Source organism: Nerophis lumbriciformis, linkage group LG30, assembly GCF_033978685.3.
Source record: "Nerophis lumbriciformis linkage group LG30, RoL_Nlum_v2.1, whole genome shotgun sequence".
Lineage (NCBI taxonomy): Eukaryota > Metazoa > Chordata > Actinopteri > Syngnathiformes > Syngnathidae > Nerophis > Nerophis lumbriciformis.
Window position 1 is genome coordinate 14,504,499 of NC_084577.2, and position 15,588 is coordinate 14,520,086.

Genomic DNA, 15,588 nt, shown 5'->3' on the forward strand with positions numbered 1-15,588 from the left:
TGCTTGACGGTAGACATGGTGTGCCTGGGATTAAAGGCCTCAACATATTTCAAGTTAAGTACCAATGGTTGTCACACACACACTAGGTGTGGCAAAACTATTCAATACATTTGACCCCATCACCCTTGATCACCCCCTGGGAGGTGAGGGGAGCAGTGAGCAGCAGCGTTGGCCGCGCCCGGGAATCATTTTTGGTGACTTAACCCCCAATTCCAACCCTTGATGCTGAGTGCCCATCAGGGAAGTAATGGGTCCCATTTATTGCTGGGTATTGTGGCCAAACAGCTCAATTTTTGTTTCATCGGACATCACATGGACAAAGATAAGAACTTCTGGAGGAAAGTTCTGTGCTATATCCTATTTGCGATGACTTCAATGCAATCAGAGCATATGTACAGCCCCGACAGGCACTTGGAGAGGCTGCTGCAGAGGAGGGGATATTTTGTTCACCTGAGCCTCACCGTGAAGAGACATGTAAGTTGTTCCCCTTTCTAACATGATTGCAGGGCAATTTCTTCCCATTATCTATGTTTTATTCATCAGTAAATACAATTTGAATATAGAAAAGGGACTTTACAGTTGTAATGCATGCAGAGATGACATTTTTGCCATTTTGTATTTTACACTACAGCACCTATTCAGACAATAAGCAGCGGCTGCACATTTGCTGCTGAGAGACAGGCTCATCATCTAGATCCAGGTGAGTGGTTGTTACTTGTAACGAAATGTAGTAACAATCATTTTTCAATTAAAAAGAACACAACAATTATGTTCGATGGTAATACATCTTATTCAATATCAGACTCATTTTTGTCACAATCATTTTTAAATACTCTCAAGTCATCCCGGCCTATTCGTCTGATATAGTTGTCTTACGTTGGCTGCATTTAAATGAGTGCTTTCATGGATTTTATTACTAACAACATCATGTCGCAAGAGAAAATGATGGACATTAATCATGGATATTAGCTTGCATGCTCATAAACTAGCTTTCAGTGCTTTTATATGGACTTCTTAGTAGTAGATACGTATAGTTAGTATAACTCTATTACTGGAATAAGAAGTAAGAGGTTATACTGTACATATATTGTGGGTTGCACCCCGTCATTATATACACTCATTTATATTTATTTATACTTTGCTTAAATATTTTGATATATATAATTATAGTATACAATTATATCAACAGGGCATAGTGAACACTCAAACCAGTCAAAATTGAAAATGTTTTGAGTTTGAATTTATTTCGAACATGCATACAATTACAACATGATAGCTCGCAATTTCCAGTTTCTCTATTCAACATGTTCGAAAAGGAGTAGGAAGAAGCAGAGCTTATTTAATCCTACCCCTTTGCGTTGCAGTTGCTAACACTTTTGTTCACTTCTTGTTCTCAGTGTATTCACAGTTTATCGTAGTTCTTCCTCTTTATACTTTGTAAACACTTTAAGTTTGAACAGTTTCTTGAATTAGATCATATTAGTACATTGTTTGATCTCTGTGGCTTACATAGTCTTGCCATATATGTTCTTTCAAGCTGCCACAAGATTGTGAATGTTATCATCTGCTCAGTTGTAATATATACATATATATATATATATATATATATATATATATATATATATATATATATATATATATATATATATATATATATATGGTAACACTTTAGAATGGGGAACACATTCACCATTAATTAGTTGCTTATTAACATGCAAATTAGTAACATATTGGCTCTTAATTAGTCATTATTAAGTACCTATTAATGCCTTTTTCTGCATGGCCTTATTATACAACCAGTAAGCCATTAACTAAGAGTCTTCCCCCAATAACCTCAGAATTATTGCTTATTAGTAACCCTAACCCTAACCCAGTGGTTCTTAAAGGGGAACATTATCACCAGACCTATGTAAGCGTCAATATATACCTTGATGTTGCAGAAAAAAAGACCATATGTTTTTTTAACCGATTTCCGAACTCTAAATGGGTGAATTTTGGCGAATTAAACGCCTTTCTAATATTCGCTCTCGGAGCGATGACGTCACACCGTGACGTCACATCGGGAAGCATTCCGCCATTTTCTCAAACACAGAGTCAAATCAGCTCTGTTATTTTCCGTTTTTTCGATTGTTTTCCGTACCTTGGAGACATCATGCCTCGTCGGTGTGTTGTCGGATTGTGTAACAACACGAACAGGGACGGATTTAAGTTGCACCAGTGGCCCAAAGATGCGAAAGTGGCAAGAAATTGGACGTTTGTTCCGCACACTTTACTGACGAAAGCTATGCTACGACAGAGATGGCAAGAATGTGTGGATATCCTGCGACACTCAAAGCAGATGCATTTACAACGATAAAGTCAAAGAAATCTGCCGCCAGACCCCCATTGAAGCTGCCGGAGTGTGTGAGCATTTTAGGGACAAAGGACCTCGGTAGCACGGCAAGCAATGGCGGCAGTTTGTTCCCTGGCCTGCTGACATCAACTCCAAAACTGGACAGATCAGCTTTCAGGAAAAGAGAGCGGATGAGGGTATGTCTACAGAATATATTAATTGATGAAAATTGGGCTGTCTGCACTCTCAAAGTGCATGTTGTTGCCAAATGTATTTCATATGCTGTAAACCTAGTTCATAGTTGTTAGTTTCCTTTAATGCCAAACAAACACATACCCATCGTTGGTTAGAAGGTGATCGCCAAATTCGTCCTCGCTTTCTCCCGTGTCGCTGGCTGTCGCTTGCATACGGTTCAAACCGATATGGCTCAATAGCTTCAGTTTCTTCTTCAATTTAGTTTTTGCTACCTGCCTCCACACTACAACCATCCGTTTCAATACATGCGTAATCTGTTGAATCGCTTAAACCGCTGAAATCCGAGTCTGAATCCGAGCTAATGTCGCTATAGCTTGCTGTTCTTTCCGCCATGTTTGTTTGTGTTGGCTTCACTATGTGACGTCACAGGAAAATGGACGGGTGTTTATAACGATGGTTAAAATCAGGCACTTTGAAGCTTTTTTTAGGGATATTGCGTGATGGGTAAAATTTTGAAAAAAACTTCGAAAAATATAATAAGCCACTGGGAACTGATTTTTAATGGTTTTAAACATTCTGAAATTGTGATAATGTTCCCCTTTAACCTGGGTTCGATCGAACACTAGGGGTTCGGTGAGTCGGGCTCAGGGGTTCAGCAGAGGTCAAGACACACCGACTCATCGTGTAAATAAAAACTTCTCCCTATCGGCGTATTACGGATACGGCAACAGCAGAAGTTACACTGATTTGCAGGTGTGTAATTTGTTGTGAGTTTATGCACTGTGTTGGTTTTGTTCTTTGAACAAGGTGATGTTCATGCACGGTTCATTTTGTGCGCCAGTAAAAAAACATGGTAACACTTTAGTATGGGGAACATATTCACCATTAATTAGTTGCTTAACATGCAAATTAGTAACATATTGGCCCTTAACTAGTCATTATTAAGTACTTATTAATGCCTTATTCGGCATGGCCTTATTATAACCCTAACCCTCTAACCCTAACCCTAACCCTCACCAAATAATTCTAAATTAAGTCTTTGTTACTTAGAATATGTTCCCCATACTAAAGTGTTACCAAAAACGCCTTGAATTTGAAAAAAAAAACTACATTTTATTTTTCACTAAAGAAGGGTTCGGTCAATGCGCATATGAAACTGGTGGGGTTCGGTACCTCCAACAAGGTTTAGAACCACTGCCCTAACCCTTATATGTTCCCCTAGTGCCCAAATAACTCTATATTAAGTCTCTGTTACTTTAATAAGCAACTAATTCATGGTGTATATGTTCCCCATACTAAAGTGTTACCATATATATATATATATATATATATATACATATATATATATATATATATATATATATATATATATATATATATATATATATATATATATATATATATATATATATATATATATATATTGTTCTGTTACAACTAAAAGTTGTAAACTCTTGTTGTTGAAATGTGTTGTGCTTAAATAAGCTTGTTATGTAATTAACATTACATATGTATTTGTCGCCATCATGTGGTCATGGCAGTTACTACATCGTTGACAAGTGTGTATTTTGAATCAAACTTTATTGACCAGAAGTTGCATAAGCCAAGCAGAGAAATCTACGGTGCCAGCACGTACTTTATGGTGGTTATTTTCGAAGAAGTTCTGCATATATCTTTTGTTTAAGGTTGCATCGCCGGTATGTATCATAAGTTGAACTTTGAAACTTGGTTTTTGTCTAAAATATTTCCAGCTAAATTTATGATTTTTGATGTATGATCTTTGCCATACTCATTAGCAGAGGTGGGTAGAGTAGCCAGAAATTGTACTCAAGTAAGAGTACTGTTACTTTAGAGATTTATTACTCAAGTAAAAGTAATGAGTAGTCACCCAAATATTTACTTGAGTAAAAGTAAAAAGTATGTTGTGAAAAAACTACTCAAGTACTGAGTAACTGATGAGTAACATACACACACATATCATATATATATATATATATATATATATATATATATATATATATATATATATATATATATATATATATATATATATACATATATACACATACATTGATATATACAGTATATCATTTATATTTATTTATTTTGCCGTTTTTGTTTACATGTTAAAGGTGTTTTAATGAATATACATGCATGTTTAACACATATAGATTCCTTTCTTTCATGTTGACAAGAATATAAGTTGGTGTATTACCTGATTCTGATGACTTGCATTGATTGTAATCAGACAGCAGTGCTTAACGTCCACGTTTTCAAATGCAGGAGAAAAAAAGTTCCTCCTTTCTGTCTAATACCACATGAAAGTGGTTGGTTTTTGGTATCTTATTTGTCCAGCTTCCATATTCGTTTTCACACACTTTACAAGAAATACATTGGCGGCAAATTCCGTAGCTTGCTAGCTTGTTTGCGCTGGCTTTCGGAGACTCTTATTTTGAAAGCGCAGGCGCGATGGAGCGGCACTTTTATTGTGAAGACAGGAACTGTGCAGTCAGTCTTTAGGCTTGTGACGGGATGTACGTTTGAAATAAAAAAGTGTCTTTTTTCCTTCACACTTTTGATTGATTGATTGAAACTTGTATTAGTAGATTGCACAGTACAGTACATATTCCGTACAATTGACCACTAAATAGTAACACCCCAATAAGTTTTTCAACTTGTTTAAGTCAGGTCATGTGACCGCCTGGCTCTGTTTGATTGGTCCAACGTCACCAGTGACTGCATCTGATTGGTGGAACGGAGTCAAACGTCACTAGTGACTGCATTTTATTGGTGGAACGGAGTGAAACGTCACCAGTAACGCAGGCACTTTGAAGGTCTGTCTGACAGACCAAAACAAACAAAGCGTGCATTAACAGATCGATAAAAATTAGTAGCGAGTAGCGAGCTGAATGAAGATAAAAGTAGCGGAGTAAAAGTAGCGTTTCTTCTCTATAAATATACTCAAGTAAAAGTAAAAGTATGTTGCATTAAAACTACTCTTAGAAGTACAATTTATCCCAAAAGTTACTCAAGTAGATGTAACGGAGTAAATGTAGCGCGTTACTACCCACCTCTGTATATATATATATATATATATATATATATATATATATATATATATAGACATACACACACACACATATATACATATATATATATATATATATATATATATATATATATATATATATATGTATGTGTGGGAAAAAAATCACAAGACTATTTCATCTCTACAGGCCTGTTTCATGAGGGGGGGTTCCCTCAATCATCAGGAGATTTTAATGGGAGCATTCACATACCATGGATTATATAGGGCACAGAGTGGGTGGGTACAGGCTGGTGTAAGGGCGTGGTGATTGGCTCATGTGTTACCTAGGAGGTGTTTCCGTCTGTGGCGGCATGCTGTTACAATTTCGCTGCGCTTGTTGAGGGATGACAGGTCCGGACGGTAATTAATAAACAGTTTTTCTTTCAAGCATAGGTTGCATCTTTTATTACCACTATTGTAAGGTGTGCTGGATGCAAGAATTTGCCATGTTATTGAATATTCAACATTATTGTCTTTGAGGTCCCAAATGTGTTTGCTGAGTTCTGTGGTATTCCGCAGGTTTTGGTTCCTGAAAGAAGCCTTGTGATTGTTCCATCTGGTTTTGAACTCTCCTTCAGTTAATCCTACATATGTGTCGGATGTGTTAATGTCCTTGCGTGTTACCTTAGATTGGTAGACAACTGATGTTTGTAAGCACCCCCCGTTGAGAGGGCAATCAGGTTTCTTTCGACAGTTGCAACCTTTGTTGGTTTTGGAGTCGCTCTGTCCGGGGGCCGACGGCTCATTTGCAATTGTTTTGTTGTGGTTTGAGATGATTTGTCATATATTGTTCATACAGCTGTAGCTCAATTTAATGTTGTTCTTGTTGAATACTTTTCTTAGGGTGTTGTCTTTGGGAAAGTGTTTGTCAATCAGATTGAGGAATTTGTGTCCAATGTTAGTTGAGACGTTTTTGCTGTATGGGGGGTTGTACCAGATGATGTCGTTTCGTTTTCTGTTCTTTTTCGGTTGGTTTCCTGGCGTGGGTTCATAGGTGAGGGTGAAATTGTATCCGCTTTCATCAAGGGCTTTTTGGTACGGGGGGGGTTGCTTGGTCAAATTCAGCTTTGCTAGATGACAGCATATATATATATATATACATACATTGATATATACAGTATATAATTTATATTTATTTTTTTTGCCGTTTTTGTTTACATGTTAATAGTGTTTTAATGAATATACATGCATGTTTAACACATATAGATTCCTTTCTTTCATGAAGACAAGAATATAAGTTTGTGTATTACCTGATTCTGATGACTTGCATTGATTGGAATCAGACAGTAGTGATGACAAACGTCCACGTTTTCAAATGGAGGAGAAAAAAAGTTCCTCCTTTCTGTCTAATACCACATGAAAGTGGTTGGTTTTTGGCATCTTATATGTCCAGCTTCCATATTCGTTTTTATACACTTTACAAGAAATACATTGGCGGCAAACTCCGTAGCTTGCTAGCTTGTTTGCGCAGGCTTTCGGAGACTCTTATTTTGAAAGCGCAGGCGCAATGGAGCGGCACTTTTATTGTGAAGACAGGAACTGTGCAGTCAGTGTTTAGGCTTTTGACGGGGTGTACGTTGAAATAAAAAATTGTCTTTTTTCCTTCACACTTTTGATTGATTGATTGGAACTTGTATTAGTAGATTGCACAGTACAGTACATATTCCGTACAATTGACCACTAAATGGTAACACCCCAATAAGTTTTTCAACTTGTTTAAGTCAGGTCATGTGACCCCTGGCTCTGTTTGATTGGTCCAACGTCACCAGTGACTGCATCTGATTGGTGGAAAGGAGTGAACGTCACCAGTGACTGTATTTGTTGAAACGCAGGCACTATGAAGGTCTGTCTGACAGACCAAAACAAACAAAGCGTGCATTAACAGATCGATAAAAATTAGTAGCGAGTAGCGAGCTGAATGTAGATAAAAGTAGCGGATTAAAAGTAGCGTTTCTTCTCTATAAATATACTCAAGTAAAAGTAAAAGTATGTTGCATTAAAACTACTCTTAGAAGTACAATTTATCCCAAAAGTTACTCAAGTAGATGTAACGGAGTAAATGTAGCGCGTTACTACCCACCTCTGCTCATTAGCAATAATTTGCGATGTCATCTAAGATGGCGTCGTAGTACAAATTCACTTTGTTTACCTTCTCATGCCTTTTAAGGTAGCATTACAGCATATATATGATACATTTGCATAACATATGTATATATTGACTGTATTGTTTGTCTTTTTAGTTTCACCCTTTTGAATGTCAATAAACCTGCTGACAACGCTCATCGGTCTCCAGAGTCGTGACGTAAGAAAGGTGTTAAACAGCCCTTGCATCAGACATGCACCCCTAACGGCACATATATATATGTACATACATATTTAGTTTTTATTTTCTTTAATTACTAATTAATGAATATGTATTGAACACACACAAATGTACCAAATATTGCTACCATTGAGTACTGGTATCGATTCTCAGGTACCGGGAAATGGCACCATACCGGCTTAAATGTGAACGGTACCCATCCCTAGGTGAGATACTAATCATTTTGACGGAACAAAATCCTGAGTGAAACTAAAATAGACAATGATACAGCATTAAAGCTTTTCATCCTGATGGCTGGATTGAACTCGTGCTTCCCACGTGCTTCCCTGAAAATGGAGCAGGCAAAACAATTCAAAGAACTATCTGGGCAGAACACAGTAGGAGGGGGTCATCACATTATAGATTTTATATTATTTTGATAAACCAAAAGTTCAAATCAAATAGACACATATATTCATTGTTGGTATGGTAAGATATTGAAATATCTGCATTGAGTCATAACAATAATCTGTGTTTTTTTGTTTTGTTTTTTCAGTTAACCACAATTTTACACCTACACACTTTTAAACATAGCCTCCCTCTGTTTCTATCTTTTTCAGAGAATCACACTCAATTTTGCCAATACAACATAAGAAGAGGGAATCGATGCTCTGTGGTCTACCTTCAGCCAGAATAACACAAACAGTTCACTGCTGCACACCTGTTATCTATATAACAAGACCAACTCTCAATGTTCTGTCCAACTAATTGAGTGCAGGCTTGCACAGATTTAAACCGGCATGGAGGTAAAGCCACATGTCTTGCAAAAAACGAGGCTGAGAATTTGACATCGTCTTGATGAAGTCATGATCATGAATGCGGTGAGTTTGCTGCTATGAAATTATTTTACTTTTACCTAATGTGTGCAAATCAAACCATCACTACACACTCGAGCCCCTAGCTTATGCAGTTTGATGCATGTTCTACCACGGGGGTCCTAAACAGACATCCAAATCAGGCTTGCCAAAGCCTTTAATTGGACATGCAAAACATTAGCCAAATAATAAAACCATACAAAGTTATGGTAAATAGTACAAACCCCGTTTCCATATGAGTTGGGAAATTGTGTTAGATGTAAATATAAACGGAATACAATGATTTGCAAATCATTTTCAACCCATATTGAGTTGAATATCCTACAAAGAAAACATATTTGATGTTCAAACTGATAAACATTTTTTTTTTTTGCAAATAATCATTAACTTTAGAATTTGATGCCAGCAACACGTGACAAAGAAGTTGGGAAAGGTGGCACCTTACTGATAAAGTTGAGGAATGCTCATCAAACACTTTATTGGAACATCCCACTGGTGTGCGGGCTAATTGGGAACAGGTGTGTGCCATGATTGGGTATAAAAACAGCTTCCCAAAAAATGCTCAGTCTTTCACAAGAAAGGATGGGGCGAGGTACACCCCTTTGTCCACAACTGCGTGAGCAAATAGTCAAACAGTTTAAGAACAACGTTTCTCAAAGTGCAATTGCAAGAAATTTAGGGATTTCAACATCTACGGTCCATAATATCATCAAAAGGTTCAGAGATTCTGGAGAAATCACTCCACGTAAGCGGCATGGCTGGAAACCAACATTGAATGACCGTGACCTTCGATCCCTCAGAGGGCACTGTATCAAAAACCGACATCAATCTCTAAAGGATATCACCACATGGGCTCAGGAACACTTCAGAAAACCACTGTCACTAAATACAGTTCGTCGCTACATCTGTAAGTGCAAGTTAAAGCTTTACTATGCAAAGCGAAAGCCATTTATCAATAACATCCAGAAACACCGCCGGCTTCTCTGGGCCCGAGATCATCTAAGATGGACTCATGCAAAGTGGAAAAGTGTTCTGTGGTCTGACGAGTCCACATTTCAAATTGTTTTTGGAAATATTCGACATCGTGTCATCCGGACCAAAGGGGAAGCGAACCATCCAGACTGTTATCGATGCAAAGTTCAAAAGCCAGCATCTGTGATGGTATGGGGGTGCATTAGTGCCCAAGGCATGGGTAACTTACACATCTGTGAAGGCACCATTAATGCTGAAACGTACATACAGGTTTTGGAACAACATATGCTGCCATCTAAGCGCCGTCTTTTTCATGGACGCCCCTGCTTATTTCAGCAAGACAATGCCAAGCCACATTCAGCACGTGTTACAACAGCGTGGCTTCGTAAAAAAAGAGTGCGGGTACTTTCCTGGCCCGCCTGCAGTCCAGACCTGTCTCCCATCGAAATGTGTGGCGCATTATGAAGCGTAAAATACGACAGCGGAGACCCCGGACTGTTGAATGATTGAAGCTCTACATAAAACAAGAATGGGAAAGAATTCCACTTTCAAAGCTTCAACAATTAGTTTCCTCAGTTCCCAATCGTTTATTGAATGTTGTTAAAAGAAAAGGTGATGTAACACAGTGGTGAACATGCCCTTTCCCAACTACTTTGGCACGTGTTGCAGCCATGCAATTCTAAGTTAATTATTATTTGCAAAAAAAAAAAAAAAGTTTATGAGTTTGAACATCAAATATCTTGTCTTTATAGTGCATTCAATTGAATAAGGGTTGAAAAGGATTTGCAAATCATTGCATTCCGTTTATATTTACATCTAACACAATTTCCCAACTCATATGGAAACGGGGTTTGTACAATGGCATTCTTTTTGTATGGTTTCCTCAGTAAATTCACCAAAACGTCACATGGAGTTCTTGAGTCTGGCTAGCTGATAGGAGAGCTAGCTTACGCAGCTACTGGCCGATGACTTCCGTTTTGTTTGATCAGTTGTTTTACTGCCCTGTTATAGACTCTGATTGGAAACAATTAAGATACAGTATGTAAATAAACATTTACAGAACCTTTCTTCATAAATAACTCATTCCACAGGGTATATATCAGCGGCTTATACTCCATGTGGTTAGAATAAGGAATTTTTTTTTTTTTCCCCTAAAATTTAGTGTCTGCGGCTTATATACCAGTGAGCTCTAATCCGGAAAATATGGTACTTTGTGTGATTAAGTAAAAGCATTCACTTTTCAGAAATGTAGGTTTATTTTGCTAAAATTGAATTAACTATGATAACTTTGAAACATGAGTTAAAACCAAGTCGCGGACCCAGAAGATCACAATCTTTTGACTATATGACTAATTGAAAAAATAATCGATGACTAGTGGTTGACTAGTTGATTAACTGAATGACTAGAGGACGATAAAAATGATTGTTAGTTGCAGCTCTATTGTCGATGTCTATGTCAATCCAATGCTTGTAGTCAACAGTAAAAACAAAGGAACTGACTTTATTATTTTGATAATTTTGGGAGTGGGGTATTGTGCTGGTAAAAGCAGCTAATATGATGAATGTGCAAGTCCACATTTCTTTAAGTGTGTGTTTAAGGTGCAACACTCCAAGGCCCCTTGTCACAATTCGTTTGCCAGCCTTCCCCAGCATTGTTTTTGAAGTGTGGCAAATTATAAAGCTTTTTGTTTTCTGTTTCCATCGGTGTGTTGACAACATGGTCAACTAGTGTGATGAATTGCATTTGTCAAGTTGCAGCTTGCTCGGTCACAAAGCTGCTCACAAGTTTAACACAACAGTCACAAGAAAGGCTGCATCGGCACTAGACTCCAATTTAAAGGTGTATACTGTATGCCTGTTATTTAGCACCTTTTAAAAAAAACACCTTTTGGTAGGTTATTATTATTTTTAGAATTTTGCTTATGGATATCCTCAATCATTTAGGTCATTATATTCTCCAGGCATTCAATCAATCTGAACTGGGCTGTTCAGTTCTTCCCAAAAGACGGTTCGGCTCTCATCCAAGCACGTTTCATCAGTTCATCCTCACAGACTGAGATTGGTCAGATCTAGCCTGAGCACTTGGTGCCAAAACCCAAACGATGTCTGCATCTCAACACTAGTCGTTTTGCCACACAATTTCCATCCTAACGACGGCTGTTATGTTGGCAGAAGTGTCGCTCCTTTTGCATCTCAACAGCTGGTTTGCACCACAATGGAGCAAAACCATTGTTATCCGGGCATACGCCCCCCCTTGTTGAGGATGAATAGTTTATGCTCAGAATAACTCTGACCAATCTTAGTCTGTGAGCATGAACTGATGAAGCCTGCTCTGATGAGAGGCAAAACCATACTTGCCAACCCTCCGGGATTTTCCTGGGAGACTCCCGAAATACAGCACCTCTCCCGAAAACCTCCCGAGACAAATTTTCTCCCGAAAATCTCCCGAAATTCAGGTGCAGCTGGAGGCCACGCCCCCTCCAGCTCCATGCGGACCTGAGTGACGTGTCGACAGCCTGTTTTCACGTCCGCTTTCCCACAATATAAACAGCGTGCCTGCCCAATCACGTTATAACTGTAGAATGATCGAGGGCGAGTTCTTGGTTTCTTATGTGGGTTTATTGTTAGGCAGTTCCATTAACGTCCTCCCAGCGCGGCAACAACACACAACAACAGCAGTCACGTTTTTGTCTACCGTAAAGCAGTTTGTCTGCCGTAAACAGCAATGTTGTGACACTCTTAAACAGGACAATACTGCCATCTACTGTACATGCATATGTGACAATAACATCTACGGCTTTTAGAGAGTGCAGTGCACAACTGCGCACACAACAAGAAGACGAAGCAGAATGCATCATCAGAGAGGGTGTTCAGCATGGTTAAAAAAATAGTGACAGAGAATAGAACAAGGATGGACAATTCAACCCTTAACTCAACAATGAGTAGATGAGTGTTATGTGTGTGTATATGTGTAAATAAATGAACACTGAAATTCAAGTATTTATCTTATTTATTTATATATATATATATATATACTAAAATTAAATATATATATATAGCTAGAATTCACTGAAAGTCAAGTATTTCTTATATATACTTGGTGAATTCCCCCCCCCCCACCTCCCGAAATCGGAGGTCTCAAGGTTGGCAAGTATGGGCAAAACATATTTAAGGACAAACTGAACAGTCCAGTTGTGTATGATTGAATGCACTGAGAATTATTATTTGATTTATCACGTGGCATATAAATACAAAACAGATTGCTAACCTTTGATTGTGATTAAATAGAAACTAAAGTATTTAAAGAGGTACTGCCCTTTTTTGGAAGTTCGTCTATCGTTTACCATTCTTATGTAAGACAAGCACACACATATATATTTATATATATATATATATATATATATATATATATATATATATATATATATATATATATATATATATATATATATATATTTTAATGCCTTCTAATTAGTAAATAAGTGCGATCTAAAGTCTGTTTACAATGGAGCCTCTGGGAGTCCCTTTATTCTGCCTATAAAAACACCTCTATTAATGTTTTATATACCCACTGTAAGTATACCTGTATATGTAATGTAGTATCAATCACATTCATAATAACATGTAATATTTACATATTTTAAGCATACAACAACACATTAATTTCATAGACACATCACAACGTTCGCTTTTTCCTTCAACAGTAACTACTACTAATCTTACAGACTTCATAAGAGACAACAGACATAATAAAACAAACACTTACTGTACAACTTCTGCTCTCACTGGGATGACAACTGATCGGATGGTCATATCTTCCCGTTTAAATGAATAATTATTCATAATCCTTCCGAAGGGTTAGGGATGGGAATCAATTCCTTGGAATCGCTTGCCGTTTTTTTCAAAAGGTTCCTTTAATGATTCTGGGGATGACATTATTACGCGTTGTGACGTCAGATCGCTAGAGGGCCGTGCCCGGCCGGAACAAATCATACTTGGGGGGGCGTGGTTAAGAGGGGAGGAGTATATTTACAGCTAGAATTCACCAAGTCAAGTATTTCATATATATATATATATATATATATATATATATATATATATATATATATATATATATAAGAAATACTTGACTTTCAGTGAAGTCTAGCTATATATATATATATATATATATATATATATATATATATATATATATATATATATATATATATACATATATATATATATATATATATATATATATTTTATTTTTTATTTTATTATATATATATAAATAACATAAATACTTGAATTTCAGTGTTCATTTATTTACACATATACACACACATAACACTCATCTACTCATTGTTGAGTTAAGGGTTGAATTGTCCATCCTTGTTCTATTCTCTGTCACTATTTTTCTAACCATGCTGAACACCCAAGGGTCTCTGATGATGCATTCTGCTTCGTCTCCTTGTTGTGTGCGCAGTTGTGCACTGCACTCTCTAAAAGCTGTAGATGTTATTTTCATATATGCATGCACAATAGATGTTTAAGAGTGTCACAACATTGCTGTTTACGGCAGACGAACTGCTTTACGGTAGACGAAAACGTGACTGCTGTTGCTGTGTGTTGTTGCCGCGCTGGGAGGACGTTAATGAAACTGCCTAACAATAAACCCACATAAGAAACCAAGAACTCGCCCTCGATCATTCTACAGTTATAACGTGATTGGGCAGGCACGCTGTTTATATTGTGGGAAAGCGGACGTGAAAACAGGCTGTCGACATGTCACTCAGGTCCGCCTGAATTTCGGGAGATTTTCGGGTGAAAATTTGTCCCGGGAGGTTTTCGGGAGAGGCGTTGAATTTCGGGAGTCTCCCGGAAAATCCGGGAGGGTTGGCAAGTATGGAACAAACACTGATATTTTACAAGAAAAGATTGCAATAGTGCGACTTGTAATCATTAAAAGGCTGCTACTTCGTCAAGAGGAGGACATATCAGCAATATGCTGAAACATTTGAACACAGCATGCAATAACTATAAATGAAAGTCGCATTTCATCCCAGCAGCAGTAACGCAAGCACGTCATCTGAATACAACAGGTACTATAACTCAGTGCCTATCTTGTTAGTGCTATTACCTGTTAGATTGAAATAAATGCTAAATGATAAATGGGTTATACTTGTATAGCGCTTTTCTACCTTTGAGCTACTCAAAGCGCTTTGACACCATTTCCACATTCACCCATTCACACACACATTCACACTAATGGCGGGAGTTGCCATGCAAGGTTCTAACCACGACCCATCAGGAGCAAGGGTGAAGTGTCTTGCTCAAGGACACAACGGACGTGACTAGGATGGTAGAAGCTGGGGATTGAACTGGGAATCATCAGGTTGCTGGCACGGCCACTGTCCTAACCACGCCACGCCGTCCTCGGCTCATCTAAATGCCTTCTCATTTAGATGAGCATGACGAGAAAACAGATTCTGAGTGGCTCCGAGGCAGGCAGTAGTCTGCCCATTCTGCCGCTATACGGATGTCACCGAGCAGCGAGTAAGTTTGTGGTCAAAAGTTTGCATTTTCTGTAAACATTTCAGTGCCATGCCTCACAATAAGAAGGTCCTGGGTTTGATTCCTGAGCTTAGGGTCTTTCTGTGTAGAGTTTGCATGTTCTCCCCGTGACTGTGTGGGTTCCCTCCGGGTACTCCGGCTTCCTCCCACCTCCAAAGACATGCACCTGGGGATAGGTTAAAAGGCAACACTAAATTTGCCCTAGTGTGTGAATGTGAGTGTGAATGTTGTCTGTCTATCTGTGTTGGCCCTGCGATGAGGTGGTGTA

General features: G+C 38.0%; 1 long non-coding RNA gene across 2 annotated transcripts in view; it reads left to right on the forward strand.

The window, feature by feature from the left end:
- The first annotated feature begins 4,138 nt into the window (after nucleotides 1–4,138).
- Nucleotides 4,139–15,588, forward strand: part of LOC133572925 (uncharacterized) — a 20,306-nt gene continuing 8,856 nt past the window's right edge. For both annotated transcript variants that reach the window (XR_009810596.2, XR_009810597.2), the window contains exons 1-4: nucleotides 4,139–4,224; nucleotides 7,856–7,926; nucleotides 8,092–8,144; nucleotides 8,538–8,798. This is a non-coding gene — a long non-coding RNA (uncharacterized lncRNA). The remainder of the gene's footprint in view (nucleotides 4,225–7,855; nucleotides 7,927–8,091; nucleotides 8,145–8,537; nucleotides 8,799–15,588) is intronic.